The sequence below is a fragment of the Echinops telfairi genome, unplaced genomic scaffold (assembly GCF_000313985.2).
Source record: "Echinops telfairi isolate 266 unplaced genomic scaffold, ASM31398v2 ScPeMD7_8;HRSCAF=38, whole genome shotgun sequence".
In the NCBI taxonomy this organism is placed as follows: Eukaryota; Metazoa; Chordata; class Mammalia; order Afrosoricida; family Tenrecidae; genus Echinops; species Echinops telfairi.
In genome coordinates this window covers 16,372,957-16,395,054 of record NW_022103905.1, presented here as the reverse complement: position 1 = coordinate 16,395,054, position 22,098 = coordinate 16,372,957, and the positions used below count along the sequence as shown (strand labels likewise).

General features: G+C 44.8%; 1 non-coding gene across 1 annotated transcript; it reads right to left on the bottom strand.

Annotated features, from left to right (window-relative positions):
* Positions 1–15,972: 15,972 nt before the first annotated feature.
* Positions 15,973–16,128, bottom strand: LOC115868212. Its single transcript, XR_004045478.1, has one exon. It is a non-coding gene; the product is annotated as a U1 spliceosomal RNA (small nuclear RNA).
* Positions 16,129–22,098: the final 5,970 nt, after the last annotated feature.

Below are 22,098 nucleotides of genomic sequence, written 5' to 3'. Positions count from 1 at the left end.
GAGACCCTTTTCTTTATATTATAAACCTTCTACTGAAGTTTTATTTTGGTTTATATGCTTAAAATTTCCAAGATTACTTCCGCATGCCCTAATTGTTCCTTTTTGTTTATTGATTTTTGCCGTATTCTATTTTCCTGGAGTTGGAAGAGTATGAGTGATACATCTTTCACATCTTTTCGCATATTTGAGGATCACTACTAGAAGTTTGAAAAATGTATCCTCACCCCTCACCTGTCAGTTCCTTCATGATCGATTCTCATTTCATTTCTTTGCTTCTCTGGGTCTCTCATGGGTGGGTAAGGAAGAAAATTCCCTCCAATGACTATGGTCCTTGGTTGGGTGTTTTTAGTATCGACCAGCATGACATACATGAGCTGAGTGGAAAGTTCTTTGAGTTATGTTTGTGCCTGGTGGGAGGGTTAGGGGGGCAAGGAGAAAGGCTCCACATGAGGCCATCCCTTTTCTCTGAGGAGGAAACTTCTTCTCCCAGACCTGGGCTGGGTTCTTCAGTAGGTTCAGCGGGGAAGAAGGTGCTGGAAGCTCCAGTCAGGCCACTTGTCAATTTTCTACTAATCGCTCTATCTTCAGCCAAAATGACTTGCTCCTATCCTCTGCTTCACCTGGAATTTTTAAGATGGGCACCTCTGCCCATCAGTTTCTTCTGGTGTCCCACCAAGGGGTTGGGGACTGACCACTGTCATCTTATGTGAAAGAGCTGGGGCAAGAGGGTTCCCCCTGTTCCTGGTACAGACTCCCACACAAGCACTGCCTCTTCCTCTGGTCTGCCTGGCCTCGCTCAGCTCTCCTCCTTGCAAGCTCCCCAGGCTTTTGATAAGGGGACAGTGCCCATTCGCTGTGCCCCCTCTCCTGTTCTAATCACCTTCTCCGACTCTTGCTTCCATGTGAGTGGACCTTCTGCCAGAAGAATATTGCCTTTCTTACTTGAAAGGCCAGACTTCTACCGCTCAAGAGAGAATGTACTTGTTTCTACATGACCAATGAAACAGTTCTCCTCGCTTGCTGGCTCACGTGGCCGAAAAATGCCAGGTTTGGGGGCGGGATGTGTGGGGGCTTTTGCACCCGAGCCTGGGATCTGTCTCTCCTCTAGCCTGCTGTGTGAGGTTTCTGCCTCCCTTGCGCAAGCTGCTGCTATGAGTTCAAGCCCTGCTCCTGTGCCTTAGTGATAGCGCTTATTTCACCCTTCCACGGACCTTACCTGTTGCTCCTCCCGGGTAGGGTTACCAGATTCGCAAAGAAAAAGACATCCAGTTAAATCTCGATCTAAGACAAAGGATCATTGTTTTAGCATAAGTGTGTCCCGTATGATATCTGAGGCATACATACATGTTTTTTTCATAGCTCAGTGTAAATTCAAAGAGTTCACTGAAATTTTTTTTTAAGTAATTGTGCTTCCCTTGGCAGTTCCACCAGGAGGACCTCACTTTCATTCTCTGAAGATCCAGGAAGGCGGGAGGGAGGGAAGTCAGACGGCAGCACAAAGGGCCTTGTTCGCATCCTATTTCTTAAAGGGACTTCCAGTTATGGATGCAACGGATGCCAGTCTAACACCCGTGAAATCATTCACTACAGTCTGCTTATTCGTTGTCAAGTTAGGAATTCAACTGTCCTTCTTAGCTGTCTGTGGTCCCGCAGCCTCAGCTTCGGTCAGTAAGTGTGTTGTTCTCCTTAGAGCTCAGCTGCCATCAAATGGCTTTTTTGGTGGACCGTTGGCACCTTCTGTTGTCCTCAGTTCTCAGAAACCCTGCTGCCCTGCGCTGTACTACCAAACAGTGAACACCTTCAGTGACCAGATTTTAACATTGGTAAAGCGGGACAGCAATGATAAAACTCATATCCTGGCGAAATAGCCACATGGCAGCCGAAAACCGTATACCCTAGCTTGTCATGCATTCTTTCCAAAAATTGGACTTTTTTCAAACGCTGCGGGATGCAGGAAAAATTGTTAAAAATCGGGACTGTTCCGCCAAAAGTGGGATGTCTGGTCACCTTACTTGCCCCCAGCCCACTGGAAATGCCTCCACAGTCAGCATCATTCATTCCCGGGAGGATGGGAGATGCTTTTGTTTCACCAGATCTTGTTTTTGTTTTATTAATTTTTAAAAATCATTTTATTGGGGGCTCGTACAACTCTTATCACAATCCATACATCCATCGTGTCAAGCACATTTGTACATTTGTTGCCATCATCATTCTCAAATCATTTGCTTTCTGCTTGAGCCCTTGGTAGTAGCTCATTTTCCCCCCTCCCTCCCCATTCTCCCGTCCCTCACGAATCCTTGATAATTTATAACTTATTATTATTTTGTCATATCTTACACTGTCCAACGTCTCCCTTCACCCACTTTTCTGTTGTCCATTCCCCCACGGAGGAGGTTATATGTAGATCCTTGTAATCAGTTCCCCCTTTCCACCCACCCTCCCTCCACCCTTCCAGTATCGCCACTCTCACCACTGGTCCTGAAGGGATCATCTGTCCTGGATTCCCTGTGTTTCCAGTTCCTATCTGTACCAGTGTACAGCCTCTGGTCTAGCCAGATTTGTAAGGTAGAATTTGGATCATGATAGTGGAGGGGAGAAGCATTTAAGAGCTAGAGGAAAGTTGTATGTTTCATTATTGCTACACTGCACCGACTGGCTTGTCTCCTCCTTCTGTAACCCTTCTGTAAGGGAATGTCCAGTTGCCTACAGATGGGTCTTGGGTCCCCAGTCTGCACACCCTCTCATTCACAATGATCTGATTTTTCAGATCTCATCCCACTTGGTTGGTTTCTTCACCACAGGCCCTGGCAGGTGGCAGGTGCACGGAGCAGGAACTGCTAGTCCAATGGGACCGAGAACAAGCACGCCAGGAAGGGTACTTGTCTGTTCTGCAGAAAAACCAAGTTATGATGAAACCAATTACACAAAATCATACAGGAAGCACATATCAAATGCCCAGGAAAGTAATTCGCAAGATAATATTAATGTGTTCCTGTCATCGCTGTGCAGCCTTCCTTCTTTCAGGTTATTGCCTTCAAGATATTTTTTTCTTTTCAAATGATAGGTTTATAGGTGTTCATTTCACTCCCTTCCCGCTGTCAAGCCCTCTCAGGCTACAGTCCTGAGGAGAGCCATGGGGGTCAGCTATGAACAGTCAGGCCAAATATAGCTCAAGCATCCTCTGCTCTGGAGTCTACATCCTCGGTGGCTCATTTCTTCTGCTTGTCTTCACTGGGCAGCCTTGTCAGAGGTTTCTGTGTCAGCTTCCCCGTCTAAGAGCTGAGCCTGGTGCACTGCACGAATTCTAAATGGCTCTGCCTATTTATCCAACATAGTTTGCCTGTCAGCTCCCCCTCAGCACACTCATTTATACATCCACTGGATATTGCATAAGGAGCTCTGCTGGAGCGCTGGGTCCATGCTCAATTGCTAACCGGAAGGCTACAGGTTCAAACCCACGGGCTGCTCTGTGGGAGAAAAGACCTGACTGTCTGCTCCTGTGAAGATTTCAGCCTCAAAAAACCCTATAGGGCTGTTCTACTCTGTCCTATAGGGTCACAAATATAGCAACATATATTCTGTGGGTCCCTGGAGTAGAGGAAATGGGTTTTGGTTAACCTAAGGCTAGGAATTTTGAATCCACCAAACTGGAACTATGAAAGTCCAGGCCATCTAATTCCATGAGGCTCACAGGCAAGGGACTCTGTGGGGCCCTTCTAATGGCCCCACAGCACACGCTGTTGCCGTCTCCATGAACTGGAATCAATTCAAGAGCAATGGGACTGGGTTTGGTATGTATCCTACCTCCATGGAAACTATAAAGCACAACCCTAATCTAACTACACAGACTACCCTGGAGAAGGGTTTCTAGGTGTGGCCTGTGTGGGAACGGAGTGGGGCTCGTCACATAGAGAGGCCTCTTGCATTCCTACCCGAGCGGAAGGAGTCAAGACTTCAGAGCAGAGTCGAAAGGGATTTCTCAGGATGTGGGGCTTGCAGTGCTAAACCCAGGACAGTCTTGAGCCAGCTGGAATAGCGGACCCCTGCACTACCTTCCCCGCTTCCACCCTTTAAATCCCCCCTTCTTTTCCCCCTTGTGCTTGCTGAGAGGGCTGACTGGGAGTGAGAGCAGAGCTTTGGAGAAATTCAGCTTTGGTAGTCTTGTCAAATGCAACTCAGCAATCCTAGGGTCTCACACTGTAGCAACATAAGGAGTCCACAGGTTTTCCTGGAAGGTACTCGTGTGGAAACACAAGAACCCTGTGCTTCTCGTTTATAACGGCCCTCCAAAAAGCCCATTAGAATCCTGGTTTAGAGCTGGCTCACGTTTTTTATATATGTCCCTCAATGTTTGTGCCAAGTAAGAAACAGAAGATCTGTGACTATAAATCGCTGGAGTTTGACCCCAGGACCACAATCCGTAAGTTTCATAAATCCTCAGCCTGGTGGGTCACACTTCCCAGACCATGGCAGTCTACCTCCACCTGGTGGCAGTGTACCTAAATTAAGACTCACTTGCTTCCACCCCCCAGCCCCCTCACTCCACTGTGTATGTATGTGTGTGTGTGTGTGTGTGTGTGTGTGTGCACGCGCCGCGCACAACAGCGCACTCCCACGTGCTGAGAGGTTTGTTTGAGAGGGAATGAAATCATATATATGTAGCTTTTATGTCAATTTGATGGTACCTGTGTGGAGGAGAAAGGAGTGATGATACCTCTTTAGACGTGTGGCCGTTTAATAAGACAAACGCTGGGGATCTCTTTCTAGTCCTTCTTTGACTTCCTGCTTCTGCTGATGGTACTTACATCTGGCTCTGGGGTTGGCAGTCCACCCAGCCTCCTCACCCTGGGAGCAGTGGTGCCCTGCCATGTACCTGTGGACCTTGGATCCACACCACTCTGTATCCACCAGCCTGTGGTCTCCAGCTTCCTACTGTGGCTTCTCACTTCATCCCTTGGCAGTTGAGTGAATCTGGAGGGGCTCCGGCTAGCATCAGACCCACGGACTGGGCTGCCTTCCTGATGGAAAGTTCTTTCTTACACGAATATGACTGCCATTGTGTTTGGTTCTCCAGCAAAGACAAATTTGTCTCACATGATAACATTGTCCTTACTGGGAATACAGGGTCGACGTGGGACAAACACTGTCATCAAGTCCACTGGGACTCATTGGGACCTATCTAGGGTTTCTGAGACTGTAACTCTTCACAGGAGCTGAAACCTCATCTTTATCTGGAGAAGTGGTTGCTGGGTTTGAACTGGCAACCTGTCCATGACCAGTGTAATCCTTATCTAACAGCTCCATCTATATTTGTATGGAGCCTATGAAACCTTGTAAAACAATTGATTACCTTAATCTCTTACAGAAATACAAGAATATTGTGAGCAGGCAATGTGAAGAGCATGCTTTGTGAAAATATCCTAAGTGCATATAGATCTTATTAGATTAAAATAACCAAATAAGACTTGAAGGAGATTTATCCATCAGACACCGTTCCTCATATCCATTATCACATTCAATTCCAGTTATTAGACACAAGAATTAGAAGTTCACATCAGGGGATATAATTGAAATTGTTTTTACCTAAGCAAATCTTTCTGTTCTATATTCTCTCCTTATTTTGTTAATTCCCCAGCATCTCGAATAAGTGCTCAAGATTCATAGTTGTTTTATTTTCAGAAAATGATAGGAGCAGAAGATTCAACCCCACTTCTGCATTTTGCTACTTTTTGAGGGGAGGCCATTCCCTAGGGCAGTGTCCAGGTCTGTAAAATCGGGATCCTGCTGTGAAACCCAGGAAAGCTGGCACTCACGAGGACCACCTTGTTTTTCTGGGTCTCTCCAACTTCCCACCTTTGACGGGGTGCAGTCAGACCACCGTTTTCTTTCATTCTCGTTTAGTGGGAAATGTTGAGCTTTCCGTCTCTGACAGGTTTCTGGCATACACACATTGTGGCTTTTGTAGGCTTTAGTGCAATTGTATGTGCCACTAAAGAGATGGTATATGGATCAAACGAAACACGATGTGTACATGAAGAATGAGATGGTGCTTGGCTCCCACTCCCGAGCTCCCATTAGGGAGCCAAAGGGCCACATTAGAAGGTTTGGGGAGAGTAGGAGAAGAATGTGGAACAAAACTCACAATCACAACAAAGCACAAGCAAAAACCACAGACTTACTGGTTAGATAGAGATGGCTGGAACCCCTGAGATTCACCTCTCAAACCTACTACTGCACCGTGCAATTTTCAGTCACGTGATAAGCAGACCCGTGAGCTGAGCAATAGCCTTGGGGGGGGTATGCGTATCTTAGACCAAAAGGGAAGCCTTGCCCGAGAGCAAGCTTCAGAAGGCAGGAGGAAGGGTTGAGAAAGGAGCAATGGAAATGGGAAACACAGGGAAGAAGTGGGTGAATGATGCTACGCGGACTGCAATTCATGCATGAGACAAAATGTGTATGGATTGTTGGAAGGAAAACAGATTGGCTCTGTAATCTAAAAGGCAGCATTGACGTTTTTTTTTTTTTTTTCTTTGACTGACGTTCATATGCATATGAGGCGATTAAAAATCCATGGCTTGGGTGAGGTGCACCTTTGTCCTTAAAATGACCTCCTTGCTCTTTAAGACTTTAAAGAGATCTTATGCAGCAGATATGCCCGATAGAATACAGCCTCACACCCTCAGCATCCTCTTAACATTTGGTCAGTTTTCCACTTTCTATTGCTGATTGTCCTGCAGTCTGCCCGTAACTGTTCAGTCCTACCCTACAACCCCAAATGCATCAAAAGTCCGCTCTCACTGACTGACCGGCTTTCACAGAAATCGCATGATCTCAGAGAAGATCCAGTGCACTTCCCGGCATTTTCCCAGTACACTTCCCTCAGGCTGGCAGTGCATCAGAGGTCTGCATTTAAGCTGGAATGTTCAGAGGCTTTACTGATTGGTACACAGAGATGCCCTTGAAGCGTTGAGTCTCAAACTCTTACATATAACACATTTCAAATCTAACTTGTTTCTAATGACCTATACTCCCCCTTCTCTCTGTTAAGACACAGAATACAGAACTGTGTGTGCATGTATGTACATGCACACACACACTTTCCAATTTAAAGTAAATCCTGTCCTGTCCTTCACACCACTTCTTCTTTTTTAATTTTAATAAATCATTTTACTGGGGGTTCTTACAGCTCTTATAACAGTCTACACATCAATTGTATCAAGCACATTTGTACATATGTTGCCATCATCATTTCCAAAATATTTTCTTTCTACTTGAGTCCATGGTATCAGCTCCTGGTGGGGAGGGAGAGGGAAAAAAAAGAGGAGCTGATACCAAGCATTGACTTTTTTTTCAAAACAATTTTATTAAAGAGATAAAATTAATAAAAAGAAGAGAAACCCGTTGTGTGTGAATGCTCTGTTACTATCACAGGCAGATGGAAGCAAAACTCCCTGGCCCTCGCTGCCTCTTGCTCTCTCTTCAGATCACATCGTAGAGTTTCCCTGGGAGATACCACGAAATCGATTTCCCTTTCAACCCCCAACTCCTCCCCCCTGACCAGGCCTCTCCCTCCGCTCCACCAGGCGAAGGCACGGGGCCTGTGTGGATGGGTGGGATACAGGGCTTCTTACTCAGGTGTCACTGCAGAGAGGAAGAGGAGCCCAGGGAGGTGAGTGGGAGAGGAAGAGTGTGACCCTTCCCACCTCAAGTCTCCTGGACTAATGGCGCTGGGACGTCCAGTCTTAGGTGTCATCGGATTCTAAGATAAGTGAATCCCTTTTCTCAAGATTCCTTCCACACCTCCATTCTCCCACCAAAGTAAAGGGGCAGAGGGATACATGCCCCTCTCGTCTACCTGCTTGGCTAATGTGTGATGTTCCTTTAATAGGAGAAGCCACTCTCCCTTCACTGGATTGAAGGTCTGAGAAGTGGTTGGGGTTGGGGGTTGGGGGGTGGGGGAAGATGCCTTGTGGAGGGGTTGCTGGGTGGGGGATGCTGCCCCAGGAAAAGCATCAAGAGAGTGGGTGAGGTCCGAGCTGCGTCCCGTTCATCTGCTGGGCAATGGAGGCTGAGCGAACGTGGCCCCTGCCAAGAAGAGCACAGCCCACCCATGGCTGGCACCAGGCTTATCCGTGCTGGGCAAGCCTCTTCCTTAGCCCTCATCCTAGCCCCTCTTCCCTTTGGCACAGAGGCATGCTCAGGGGCCATGCTTAAAGGTCTGTTGAGCAATGGCTAAAGGCTCCCCAGTTAACGCAAAGGCCGGCAGTTTGAACCCACCCGACCAGCAGCTCCCCTGGAGACCAAGCTGGAGATAAGCTTACAGCCAAGAAAACCACATGGGGGTGGGGCCTGGGGCGGGGCTTGGCAGTTACTTCTACTGTCCCATGAACTTAATGGTCTAATGGCTACAAAAACCCAGTGTTCACTGGATCCCGTGACATGCATTTCTAAGATTCACTTTGTTTTACTGGTTTAACCTTATTGCTGTCTTCGTCTTATAATGGATAGGGATGGAGGTGGGGGGAGAAGGAGATGGTTCAACTCTTCTCTGGAGGGAGGCTGAGTTTCCCACATAGTGACTGTGTTTATAAGCATTCGAAGTCAACGCTGTTGTTGTGCTCTAATGCTCCCCCTCGTCCCTCCTCTCTAGAATCTCACAGCAGAGAATTTACTTCTGTTCCAAACACCATTCGCATCCTTGGAAAAGCAACTTCTAACACAGTTCCAGGATATGGGAATGCTGTCTCCCAGGCCACGGAGGCTCCATCAGGGTACAGTTCGAGAAGGTTCTGAGCTGCTGAGCCAGAAAAAGGACCAAGCAATCAGTCTCTCCATCTGTAGACATTCCTCCTGCTGCGGAGATGCATGCTGCACTCTGGGCAGGCACACGCTCACCTTCCTGGACAGCAGGCCGGGCTGCCCCTCCTGTCGGAATTCTAAAGCTTAAACTGCTGCTGCACTTGGCTGCTCAGGCCGGTAGCACGGCAGGGCCACTTAGAAGGAGTGTTCATACGTTTGTGGGGGCATAGCCCCAATCAAACCTGGCATTAACCAGAAAACGTATTGGAGAGAGCCGGCTCCCAGAGCGTGCATTAGCGTCTCCAGGTCACACCTGTATTCGCTCTGCATCTCCACGAGCTCATGCACCTGGGCCCACCTGCAGTGAGGCTGGCAGACACATGGCTGAGATACAGTTCTGATTTCAGACATTTTTTTCACATGCAGTTAAATCATTTTAGAGACATTGCTGTGTCCTTAAAACCGTAATGGTTGACACTATTATCTCATTCGACACCCTTCCTGAAAGTCCATATGGAAATGTGTCCCATGCAATTAGTGCCAGAGAATATTTTGTCCTAAGAGATCAAATTCTGATGAGAAAATCATATCATTCATCCCATTTTCCTCTAAGTCCGGGACACTAGGCAGTTTAAAGTTAAATTCATTGTCCAAATTCTCAAGGCAGGTACTTGTGACATATTTAACTTTAGTTCCTTGGTGGGGGAAGGGAGGTGGTTGCTTTTAAAAACTATGTATCTATCTATGGTGGCATAGTGGTTGCAGGTTGGGCTGAGATCTGCAAGGTTGGCAGTTTGAAACCATCAGGCTGCTCTTGGAAAATCAAAAAGAGGCAGTTCTACCCTGTCCTGTAGGGTCACAATGAGTCAGTATAGAGTCGAAGACAGTGAGGTTATCTGTCAATCAATCAATAAACCTACTGATCAACTGACTGCCTCCACCCTTTGTCTGTCAATTGGTTGTCCTGTGGAAGCTTGTGTGCTGCTGTGAGCTGGAAGATATGCGACCAGAATTTCAAATGCCCGCTGGGTCATCCGTGTTGAACATATTTCAGTAAAGCTTCAACAGACTAGGGCAGTTGAAGAAGAAAGGCTTGGTGATCTACTTCTGAATATCAGCCCAGGAAACACTATGGATTGCAACAGAATATTATCTGATATAGTAGTAGTGGAAGACCCATGGCAAATAACAATAACAACTACCTATCTATCTATCATCCGTCTAGCTGTATATAGATATGTATACATACATATATTGTATGTCTCCATTCACCCACTCATCCATTGCTATCCATTTATATGTATTTACACACACACACACACACACACACACACACGCACTGTGTTTTACTCTGTAGAAGACCCACATTTTCAACAGAACAAGTTAGATTAAACTTAGAAGTCCTTCCTCGGGTTGTGGAAGGAACAATGACTTCAAACTTGCGGCACTTCCTTTGCGTGGTGACGTGCACACATTTTCCTAACATTAGGCAGAGCAGCCACGGGCTCCATGAAGGCAGGCGGTGGCTGCTTCCCGCTTTCTTTAGAGTTGCCCTCGGAGGGTAGCGTCTCAGAGTTGTTCCGACCCAGCCTCCAACCCGCCTCTCTGTTTGGGAGGAATCCCCCATTGTGAAGACTGCTCCCGCCCCCCGCCCCACCACCCACTCTGTGGGGGCTTGCCCTCCCCCTCCTGGAACACTGAATCCTGAAGTAGTGCGTGTCAGCAGCGGCATCTGATGGACCAGTTTGGTGGCAAGATCTTGTCTGTGGTTCCTGTTGCTTGTGTCCCAGCTCACATTGCAGGGCCTCCTCAGTGACTTTCTGGACGGTTCTATGAGTTTCCTGGTAGCTTGCTTGTGGATTTTGTTTCTGCTCAAGTTGGTCATATTGAATGATTATTGCTTGCAATCAAGAGCTCTGACTCATCTATCCGGTCAATTAATAATTCCAATGGTTCATTGACTCCACTACCATTCCCTGAGCAACACACTGTGTGAAGTCGGTATATTTTGTTGTTGTTTTATGGATGTGAAGAATTGAAGCTCAGGGAATTTAAATTTCAAAAATAACCAGTGTTTAATATTTAAAGTATTTTTTGTTTCTTTATGATCCACTATCAGGCAGCAATGAGTCAACATTTTAATCTTCCTTGAGAATTTTGAAGTCTCCTTATTAGGAAAGCGCCCATGCTCAAGATCCCGGAAGTAGCCCACACAATTGGAGATGACGTTGACATTTTTGCCCAGCAAGAATCTGGCGAGGATGGCCAAAGATGCGTTCACCAGGATGAGGAGGTGGATGTGAACGACATCCTGGGAGACTCCGAGGGGAGAGGGATTAAGTTAGAAAGTTGGCTATCATAAATCAAATACAAGGGGGCTTCAAAAAGTGAATGGGAAAGTTCCATCATCTCTAACTCCAGTTTTCCACAAAGTTTTTGTTGCCCCCCCTGTGGAGTCCTGATTGGAGCAAGTGATTCGACTTAGAATCCAAAGGAGCCCTGGTGGCATGAGGGGTTATGCATTGAACTGTTCCTGTAAAGAGTTAAAGTCTCAGAAACACAAGGGGGCAGTTCTACTCTGTCCTATAGGCTCTCTGTAGTCGGCATTGACTCAATGGTAGTTGTGGATGGCGGTGGAACATCCAGAAGAGGAATACTTTTGCATAGTAATTCCCTTGAAGCCAAGGAACTTAAGACCTGATTAAATAAAACCTTTTCATCCCCTTCAAGAAAAAGAATAAGAAGACAGTGTCAGTAGCTTGTAAAAGATAAAGCCTCCAGTTCGCCAAGCTGTAGGGCAGATTAATGGGCATTCATTGAGTGTTGGTTGAAACTGATCATACCCACTATTCACTTACCAACATGGCTAGGTTCCAAAGACCAAGTCACGATGCAAAAATGGGTGTGATATGAGAATGGAGGATGACCATGTCAGATCACAAAATGAAAGATGACTGTATCATCACAAAGCTGTCAACTTGTATCCTTACATAACTTCCAGATTATATACCTCCCAACACAATGTCCACTCTAATTGCTTCTCTGTTTAATTGAAATGCACCACCCTTGCTTACTGGGCAACATCATTTTAGAGGTCACGTTCCTGAATAGTCTTGGGTATTTGTTCAGTTTTGTTTTGTTAAACAAAAAGATTCTTTGCACTATGGAAAAAGACCTGTAACATCGCTAAGTCAACAGAATCATATTTTGACCATGCTCGTTGTAAACCTCATGGTTTTAAACACAGGGCTATGTCCAGGACAGAGCTTTAGATTGTAAGAATGATCAAGTGCTCCGTTGTTGACAGAAAGCTTGGTGGTTTGAACCCACCCAGAATCTCCTGGGGAAGCAAGCTTCCAAAAGGTCAGACTGGGAGCAGACTGGGACCCCTGCACCTGGGGCCGTCATGAATCAGAACGGAAACAATAGCTTTGACAACCATATATCCAGGGCAGTCAACTCCCCCAACGCCAAAAAGGTGGGCCCTCCTCCGGAAGGTAGCTTCAAACACACCAGCCTATGCATTAAACCAGCACTCGGAGTTTGCAGGAGACCATTTTCCAAGCTCGGGAAACAATGAAAAGTGAACCTGTTTCGTCACCAGCCCTTCTTCTCATAAAGAATGGGGGTGGGGGTGGGGGGGTCCTTTCTACAATGGACACGCACTAGCATTAAGGCAAGGTCAGCCTCCCTCCCAGGAGTGAAACCAACTCAAACGTCTTTAAGAAGCTTGGATGAAAGTATTCTACTTCCAGCCCCGCCCCTTTTTTCCACCTAACATTGTTTCCTCTTTTCCATTCCGATGAGTCTACAGTTGATTTCTTTCTCCTTCCTCTGGAACAAAACAATTTTTATTCTAAATACATATTGCGAGTTTGGTAAAAGACATGCTAGACACTCAGCTCCTTTTCTCCCCACCTATTTTTTGCTTACAATGAGCCTCTTTTCAATGAATATCTAATGAATGTTAGATAAAAAAATGGCAAAATGTTATTTTCTACCTTGTAAAGAAAACTATATCCGGGTGGAATGTATTATTTATAGCCCAGCTGGAAGACCATGGCGATATAAATGACATTGGGCAAAAGTTAAAGTCATCAAGTCAGACTGGAGTGTATTCTTTGTTGGTTTGTTTGTTTTATCTTGTTGTTCCCTTGTCCCTGGGTTTGCTGGCTCCCCCCTCCCTTCCCCACTCCCCCACCTCTCCCTTGTCCCCCTTGCACAGTCCTTTCCGTTATTTCTCCTAGGGATTGTTTATCTTGCTTATTTTATATAGATAGAAGAAGAAGGGGAAGGAGAAGAAGAAACACAGAAGGGCCTATACATAGTTCCAGGTCTCTCTGCTGACCCTAATGTAGGTTTTCTGATCGAGTCTGATGAGCTATCAAGCCCTGACCTCCGTGCCTAAAGTCTATTTTCGGGGTTCCTTGGGGACTTTGCTGTTTTGCTCCCCTTAGTGTTTTGCCCCAGTGTGGGTGCAGGGGTGGGGGTTGTTCAGCCAGGTTGGCCTCATTCTTCACAAGAGGAAAACTTCTGATGGATTCACCTTCTTCCTCCCATTGGAATGCGTTCTTTTTAGATTCCCAGAAAAGCAGCTGAAGAATAACAGGAGCGATATTTACATGTCCAAAAGTGGCATTTAGCTCATTCCACTCCCACTAGTAGTTTCACGTCTTTAAAAAGAGATAGATTTAGAAGCCACCACTGAACGACTTCAATTAACTATCTGAATGAAAGTGTCTCTTCTCTTTGTTTGAAGCGCAAAACCATTTGACAAAATGGCCTGGTAGGCATCCCTTCCCTGTGTGGCCAGTGCTGCACTTGGGATTGGGATTCGGGGCCCATGGAGGCTAGAATAAATTCTAGGGAATGCAAAGTCACCCGGGGTTCAATGTGTGTGCTGAGTAAGGAACTCAGAAAAACCAGCCTGAGGACCTGTAACAATGACTTGTTCCTTTCAAATGCCACTATTTCACCAAGTCTCTGAATTCTAGTTTCTTGTGTGCCTGTGCTTGTGGAACTCTAAGATTGGCCATCAAAGGAGGCAGAACCAACGGTAGGCCTATGCTTTATTCATGTGTACAATGTTTTGTAAAAATCAGAAACTAGGCCCCCAAACTTGGTATACCAACTTCTCTTGACATATTGGAAGATCTGGCAACCCTGGCCTTGAATTTCTTCAAGGTAAAGGTTGACTATGTCTCTCTGAGCCATTAACTCTGTGGTCTGCGAGAGACCCTATGAGTCTCTGTTATCTTATGTCCAACCCACTGCCTTCAAGTGTTTTCTCACTCATAGCAACCCCTACTTAGATATTCTGAGACCATACATTTTCACAGGAGCAGATTCTCATCTTTCAACCTTGGGGCAGCTGGTGGATTTGAACCACTAACCTTGCTGTTATCAGCCCAGTGCCTAAACCACAATGCCACCAGAGATCCTTGTCTTATATCCAGACAGCTTTATTTGAATGGCAAGCTTCTGAAAGCCTTTCTGAGTTTATAGCTATGTTAATACAGTTTCCATTCATTTCTGTTGACTAGGATAGTTAGTATGTCTATAAAGTATTCATTGCATTCAGAGTGATTTACAAGTCATTTCTCATTTCATTACCTGATTCAGGGCTCCCCCCAAACCTTTGAGAAAAGTGTGCTTGCTATAACCACCATAGAGCTATGACTCTGGCGCAGAGAGAGACTACGCAACCTGCCCAAGGTCACACAGCTTAAAAAGAGCAGAGCCAGGATTCGAACCAGTGCTTATGCTGCCAAAGAAACTGAAACCAAAGAAAATGTGAATTAAATCTGGGTGAAGGCGTTTGACTGAGTCTCTTCATCTTTGTGTATGAACATTTTCATAATTAAAAAATTAACTTTAAAATATTTGTTAAGAGCTGGAAAAAATAGAGAATGCTCAGTTGCAAGTATTGATGGTGAATTTCCTTGGAAAGCAAAAAGGAAAAAAATAGCATGGTAGTATATTAAAGGGCATGGGTTAAAGGTTCCAAGAACTAAGACTGAGAATACAGATTTGTTCGATAATGGCCTTGGGAAATCCCTTATTCTTCATTGGCCTCAGCAGTACAATGAGGGTGGGGAGAGAGGAGACTGAACATGGTGGGTCATCTTCCTTCCTCTGTGTCTGGTATCTTTGCAAAGAAAAGATCAGTTTCTTTTCTCATGCGCCCTCTGCTGGACATGAGCATGCGATTTGCTGCACTGGTCAATTCCGATTTAATTCAAGTACTTATGGGGAGGTTACCCTGTACCAAAGCGTGGTGAACTCTTGGTTACTTGGTAACAAGATCTAGATTAGTGAGGCATCTCTGATTACCCTTAAGCGGCGGTGGGGGTGAAGATCTAAAGTACCTAAAGATCCTATTGACAATAAAATCATCAAATAATCAAAAAACATTATCATAATAATTTTGGATGTAATGAGTTAATATTTATTTAGAGCTGGCCACCGTCTTAGGTACTTTGTTTTCTTTCATTTCTATTTTCTCCTCAAAGTAACCCTCTGGAAGTTATTGTTCATTATCCTTACTTTGTACAGGGCAGAAGGTGAGAATCAAATCCCCTGATTTTCCAGGTGAAGAAACTAAGGCCCAGAGACATTAAATGACTTACCTGATGCCCAGCAGAGCTCTAAGTGGAGACTCGTTCAAGGATCTTTCTGTTTCTTCATTTACCTCCTCCGACGTAAAATCCCGCTAAGAAGATAATGCTAATATATCTCACTTTGTAATCAGATGCTTAAAGTTTTAGAGTTGAATGAGGCCTTGGAAGCTATCGTGTAAGACTTCTTACCCGAACAGAAACTTCTCTCTGCACTCCTGATGGTGGGTCCTTAGCCACGGGGTGGGGACTCGTCTCTGTCCTACGTTTGTTCTCTGGACCCATTCAGGATCTCTCTGAGCTCTCTTCTCACTGCAGCCTTCCAAGAATTTGAAAATAACTCCTACAAATCCTGTAAACATCATGTCTGAACTAAAGACCCCCAATTTATTTAAGTCTGTCATGTTACACGTGATTTTAGAGGAAGATTCAGGACAATACTCACTGTCTTCCTCTGATGGCCTCCCAAGATGTCCCCCGTACCAAACCTCTGGCCTACGTAGAATATGACAGCAATGGCTTCGTGCCAGTTCCAGTCCAAGACCCTCCCCCCACCCAGGGGAGAGCTCAAATGCAGTCCCCCACTGCCACAAATTATGCGGTCGAGTTTCCCACATTTGGGGAAATACAGGGGGCAGCACACCCGAAGTGCAATGGATAAGCCTCGCCCTGGGAAAACCACCTTTGGTAACTCCCCTGCCAGGTTAAGTATTCCAGTCCTACACCTTAAGAAAGCCTGATGACCATTACCCCATCGAGGGAGAGACTCAGTGGACCGGCTCCAGAGGGTGAGATGCCACAAGGAGAAAGTGACCCCAGGGAGAAAAACTGAGTTGTCAAGTCAACTAAGAGAAGTCACCTTGGATGTTCCAGCCCAATGGCCTCCAGGGTCCTGTAGCTCCCAGCGGTCAACTGATAGCGTTCACGGGAAGCCAGCAGAAAACCCAGCCAGCCGATCCCAGCCAGCCTTTGGAATCGTAACAAATATCAATACATTTTTAGAGTTCGTCATGCAAATGGTTAACATGCTCTGCTGTCAACCCAAGGATTGGATGTTGGAGTCCACACAGAGGTGTCTCAGAAAATAAAGGCTTGGTGATGCATTTGCAAATAAAAAAACCCAGCCTTTGAAAATGCTTTGGAGCAGTTACACTCTGACACCGAGGAGGTTGCCATGAATTAGTTAACTCAATGGCCACTGTTGTTGTTTTTTTGTTTTGTTTTGTTTTTTAAGTTAGAAGGGTTTTTTAGCTGGACCTACTACAAGACACAATGTCCCTCACTGACGCATAGCACTACGAGGGGCAACACTGGAGACACAGTGCAGGAATTGTGCCCAATCTGACCCCACCAAAACTGGGCAAAACACTAAGGGCGTGCAACAGAACATCAAGGGGAGCAGAGCAACAAAGTTCCCAGAGAATACCAAAAATAGACTTTGGGGCCAGGGTGGATCACCCCATCAGACTGGAGTGGAAAACACTCCTAAAGGTCAACAAACAAACCTTGAACTATTTATAGGTTTTTCTTTTCTTTTTGTTGTTGTTTTGTTTTCTTTTGTTCTTTTTTCCCTTCTGTTTGATTTTGTGCATATTATTATCTCTGCATGTGTATCTAGATAATATAGGTAGGATAAACAGTCCAGAGGAGAAAACAACAGGACTGATGGTTCTGGGGGGACATGGGAGACGGGGAGGCAGGGGAAAGAAAGTGGGTGTTAACAAACCCAGGGACAAGGAACAGCAAGTGATCTAAAAACAATGGGGAGGAGGGTGTAGGAGAGGAGGGTGTAGGAGATCTGGTAGGGCTTGATCAAGGGCAATGTAATGGAGAGGAATTCCTGAAACCCAAATGAAGGCTGAACATATAGTAGGACAAGAGGAAAGTGAAAGGAAATAGAGGAAATAACTAGAAGGCAAAGGACATTTATAGAGGTCTAAATCCAGGCCTGTATATGTGTAAATATATTTATATATGAAAATGGGGAAAAAGATCTATGTGCATATATTTTTATAGGTTTAGTATTAAGGTAGCCGACAGACATTGGGCCTCTACTCAAGGACTCCCTCAATGCAAGAACACTTTGTTCTATTAACCAGGCATTCCATGAGCCTCGTCCTGACACGGTTGCTGTAGACAAAATGGGTGTGTAAGCAAATGTGGTGAAGAAAGCTGATGGTGCCCGGCTATCAAAAGATATGGCATCTGGGGTCTTAAATGCTTGAAGATAAACAAGCAGCCATATAGCCGAGAAGCAACAAAACCCACATGGAAGAAGCACACCAGCCTGTGTGATCATGAGGTGTCAATAGGATCAGGTATCAGGCATCAAAGACCCAGAATAAAAAATCATACCATTGTGAAGAGGGGGAATGTGGAGTGGAGACCCAAAGCCCATCTGGACAACTGGACATCCCCTTACAGAAGGGTCGCAGGGAGGAGACGAGCCAGTCAGAGTGCAGCATAGCACTGATGAAACATACAACTTTCCTCTTTTTAAGTTAGAAGTGTTTTTAGCTGTTTTAATGCTCCCCCCTCCCACCTACCTGCTATCATGACCCCAATTCTACCTTACAAATATGGCTAGACCAGAGCAAGTACAAGGGTACAGAAAAGAGCTGGAAACACAGGGAATCCAGGACAGATAACCCCCAATATTGAGAGTAGACATACCAGGAGAGTAAGGGGAAGGTTGGGGAGAAAGGGAGAACCAATCACAATGATCTACATATAACCCCCTCCCAGGGTAGTGGACAACAGAAAAGTGGGTGGAGGAAGACATCGGCCAGTGTAAGATATGAAAAAATTAATAATTTATAAAGTATCAAGGGTTCATGAGGGAGGGTGTGGGAGGGAGGGGAAAAATGAGAAGCTGATACTAAGGGCTCAAGTAGAAAGCAAATGTTTTGAGAATGATGATGGTAACAAATATACAAATGTGCTTGACACAATGGATGGATGGATAGATTGTGATAAGAGTTGTATGAGCCCCCAATAAAATGATTTTTTTTAAGTTGTTTTTTAAATGTCTTCAGATAACTAGTATTCCCAGATAACTAGTATTCCTCTCAACTAGTATTCTCAGTACAGAGATAGGTCTATCCCATGCTAATGAGAGGCGCCCGGTGGGTGACACACGGTTCAGTGTTCTGCTGCTAAGTGAAAGCTTGGTTATTTGAACCCACCAGCAGCTCCAGGGGAGGAAACTCTGGTGAGCTGCTTCCATCAACATGGGCAAAGCCTATGGGCCATTCTTTTCTGTCACAGGGGTCACTTTAAGTCAAAGTCCACTCAAGGACATCGGATAACAACCATGACAATGCTGAAGAAATGACTGCTAATCCTGACAATATTAACACAGCCCTAGATTTCATTAACATTTTAGAAATCACAGCATCGAATTAAAATGTGCTGCCAACTATAAATCACTGGTATCTTTCACAAGACTACTGCTAGGCGGCTTCTCTCCAATTTCTTCCTAAATGATGTTGTGAAACTAAATAAAGGATTTTTTCTACCTGATGATTTTCATCTTCTCTGTTGTGATTCATCATTGCATCTTGATGAGGTTTTTTTAATTAGTTCTGTCATCCAATGTTATAATCATGCCTTGTGTCCTCTATAATTTGATAAGCAGGCCATACACATTTTATTCAAATAATTGATGACACTGTTGAATAGGGTGGGACAAGTTCAGAATCCTTTGGCAAGGCACCAAAGACCTCCCTTTGAGTAAGGGAGGTTTGGATATATTCATTGAGGACCACTTTTAGGAAATGGTCACTTCAACTCAAAATATCTCTAAATCTGTCATTCAACGTAATAAGTGCCCCTGTGTGCTCTGCAATTTGACAATTCTGCAATTGGTAGGCCACTTAGATGCCCCTCTGAGGGCAGCTTTGTCCCCTTGACTGAGCAGCACTTGACGGGAACGGTCTTGCCAGCTTCAAATCTGTCCAACTGGGCTGTCCAGAAAACTGCTTTTGAAAATCTGCTCTGCAATGACATTGTGGAGAAGTTGCCTTATGAATTTCAAGGTATGTCGAGTTGATAAAAGGCAGAATGCTCCTTGGAGGTGAGAATGGGGAGACCTTGTCTCGCTTACTTTGCACATCCCCTCAGGAAAGATCAACCATTGACAAAGGATGTCCTGTTTGGTAAATTTGAGGTCCGGTGACAATGAACAGAACCCTCAATGAGATGGGTGGACACAATAACCACAAGAATGGACTCATCCATCTGGGCGATCACTGAGATGGTGCCGGGTCCGGCAATGCTGCATTGGTATACCTCTAGTTGCCTGAGCCACAGTCGATTTGATGGCAGCTAACAATAGCAAAAATAACAATTGGATGATAGTCTTTTTTCTTACTTTTCAAGGCAGCGAATTTTGAGGTGGTTGACATTTAGTCTGGCATAACTACCTCATGTAGGTGCCTACTGGATACTACTTTCTTCCCGCCTGGTCATGTACACTTAGTTTTAGAACGTGAGTAGCCCAGTTTGGTAGTCAGACACATATAGATTAAAATCCTGGCTATTTTTATTGTGGACTAAGGCAATTTCATTAATTTCTCTGAGCCTCAGTTTCCTCATCTCTAAAGTGAGGATAATACTTTCTTCATGGGTCTTGTGGTGCTGATTAAAGCAAGATAATGTATAAAAAGCATTTTGCACTGTCTCATAAACACTCGATAGATGCTGATTTTTATTGTTCATTGATATGCTGTTATGATAAGTTATTACTCAGTCTGTCCTGTAACATTGATATCTTTTTATTTGGAAATTTTGAAGAATGTGTGCCTGTCTCTAGTCTTCTGGCACTAAGTCAAAGAATAGAGCAAAAATGCAGATAGCACTGTTTTCTGTCTACTGTCTGTCAAGGTTACCCAGCTGTCCAAAGCTGTAGCTCTTCCCTTTTGGGGTTCTAATGACAATATTGTTTAAAATGTGTCCTCAACCCCTCACCTGACACACACCTGTCGTGACCCTCATATGTTTCACATGACTCAGCGCCTTTGGGGTTCCAGCTAGCATCAACACACCAATCGGGGTCACCCATTCTTTTGCCTTGAAAGTAGCATGTGCAATATTTTGTGTAAATCATCTGTCATCCTCAAGCCCCGGTGGCATAGTGGTTACATGTTGGGCTGCTAACCATGGCAAAAGATGGGGATTTCTACTCCCATAAAGAGTTTCAGAAACTCACAGGGGAAGTTCTACCCTGTCCTATAGGCTTGCTACGAGTCAGTATTGACTCCACGACAGTGAACTTGGTTTTGAGTTTTTTTGAGTCAACATCAAGATTGGTTTGGATTCAACCTTGAAGTCATTCAACCCTTCCAGAATGGGATAGAAAACTCATTAACTCATCAGGATCCAGGATAAGGGAGCAGGAGTTGAAAAAGGCAGGAGATGACTTGAGTCATGGGGGAAACAAGGCACAAGGTGGGAAATAGAACAGAATCATAGCATTAAGGGCCCGGGTGCAAACTTACAGAGCCATCAGAAACTGCCAAACCCAAGGTCCTTATATCCTCACTTTAACATCCATGATGCTGCATTCTGAGTCTGAAGTGAATCTACAGGTAGTGTTAGATGGTATCAGTCATGGAAGGAACTAGACTGCCCTGGTGGAAAGCTAAGCATGATACTAACATGTCCAGAAAAAAAATCCCCCAGATTACCGACCCTAGTTCAACCCATCCTGTTCTTCCTGATGATCCTAAAATAAATTCCAAAAAGCTCTGACATTGCTGAATTTTTTCTTTTGAGAGTTGACCTGCAGTAAGGCTGGTTAGAGTTCATCTGATGCTCTTTTGTCTGCAGGATGATAGTATTTGAATATAGCTGTGTGAGATTTGGGTCACAATGACTCTCTCGGTACTTAATAATTTAAAGGTAGAATAAACCAGATAAGAATGGAGAGGCTGCAATTGTCAGTAACAACAGGATGCTCTTAAGCATCACTCAAAAGCTACCCACATTTTTTAAAACCCCCAAATATAGATGATATTAATTTGTCTTAAAGATGGGGAAATACATCCCACCACAATGCACCCAGAGTTGATCCCTGTTACAATTTTGGAGTGTACCTTTCAGCAGTACATTGACTGGGAGCTTCCAGAAGTTGAGGCTGAAGTCAGAAGAGGACATTTCAGAAGGATATTTATTTGTGTTTTACTAACTATGCAAAGACATTCGACTGTGTGGATCATAACAAACTATGGATAACCTGGAGAAGAATAAGAATTTCAGAACACTTCATGGTGCTCACACGCAACTTCCTTCAAGAGGCAGTTGGGCGAACAGAATAAAGAAATGCGGCATGGTTTAAAATCAGGAAAAGTGCATATGGTTGTATCCTCTCACCATACTTATTCAATCTGTATGCTGAGCAGATAACCATAGAAACTGGCTAATATGAGGAAGAGTGTGGGATCAGAATTGGAGAAAGGCTTATTAACAACCTTTGATATGCTGATGACACAAAATTGCTTGCTGAAAGTAAGGAAAATTTGAAGCACTTGCTGAGGAAGATCAAGAATTGCAGCCTTCAGTATGGATGACAACTCAATGTGAAGAATACCAAAATTCTTACAATTGCACCAACAGGTAAACTTCATGATAAATATAGGTGGAAAAAATGACCTAGGATTTTGTCTTGCTTGGATCCACAATC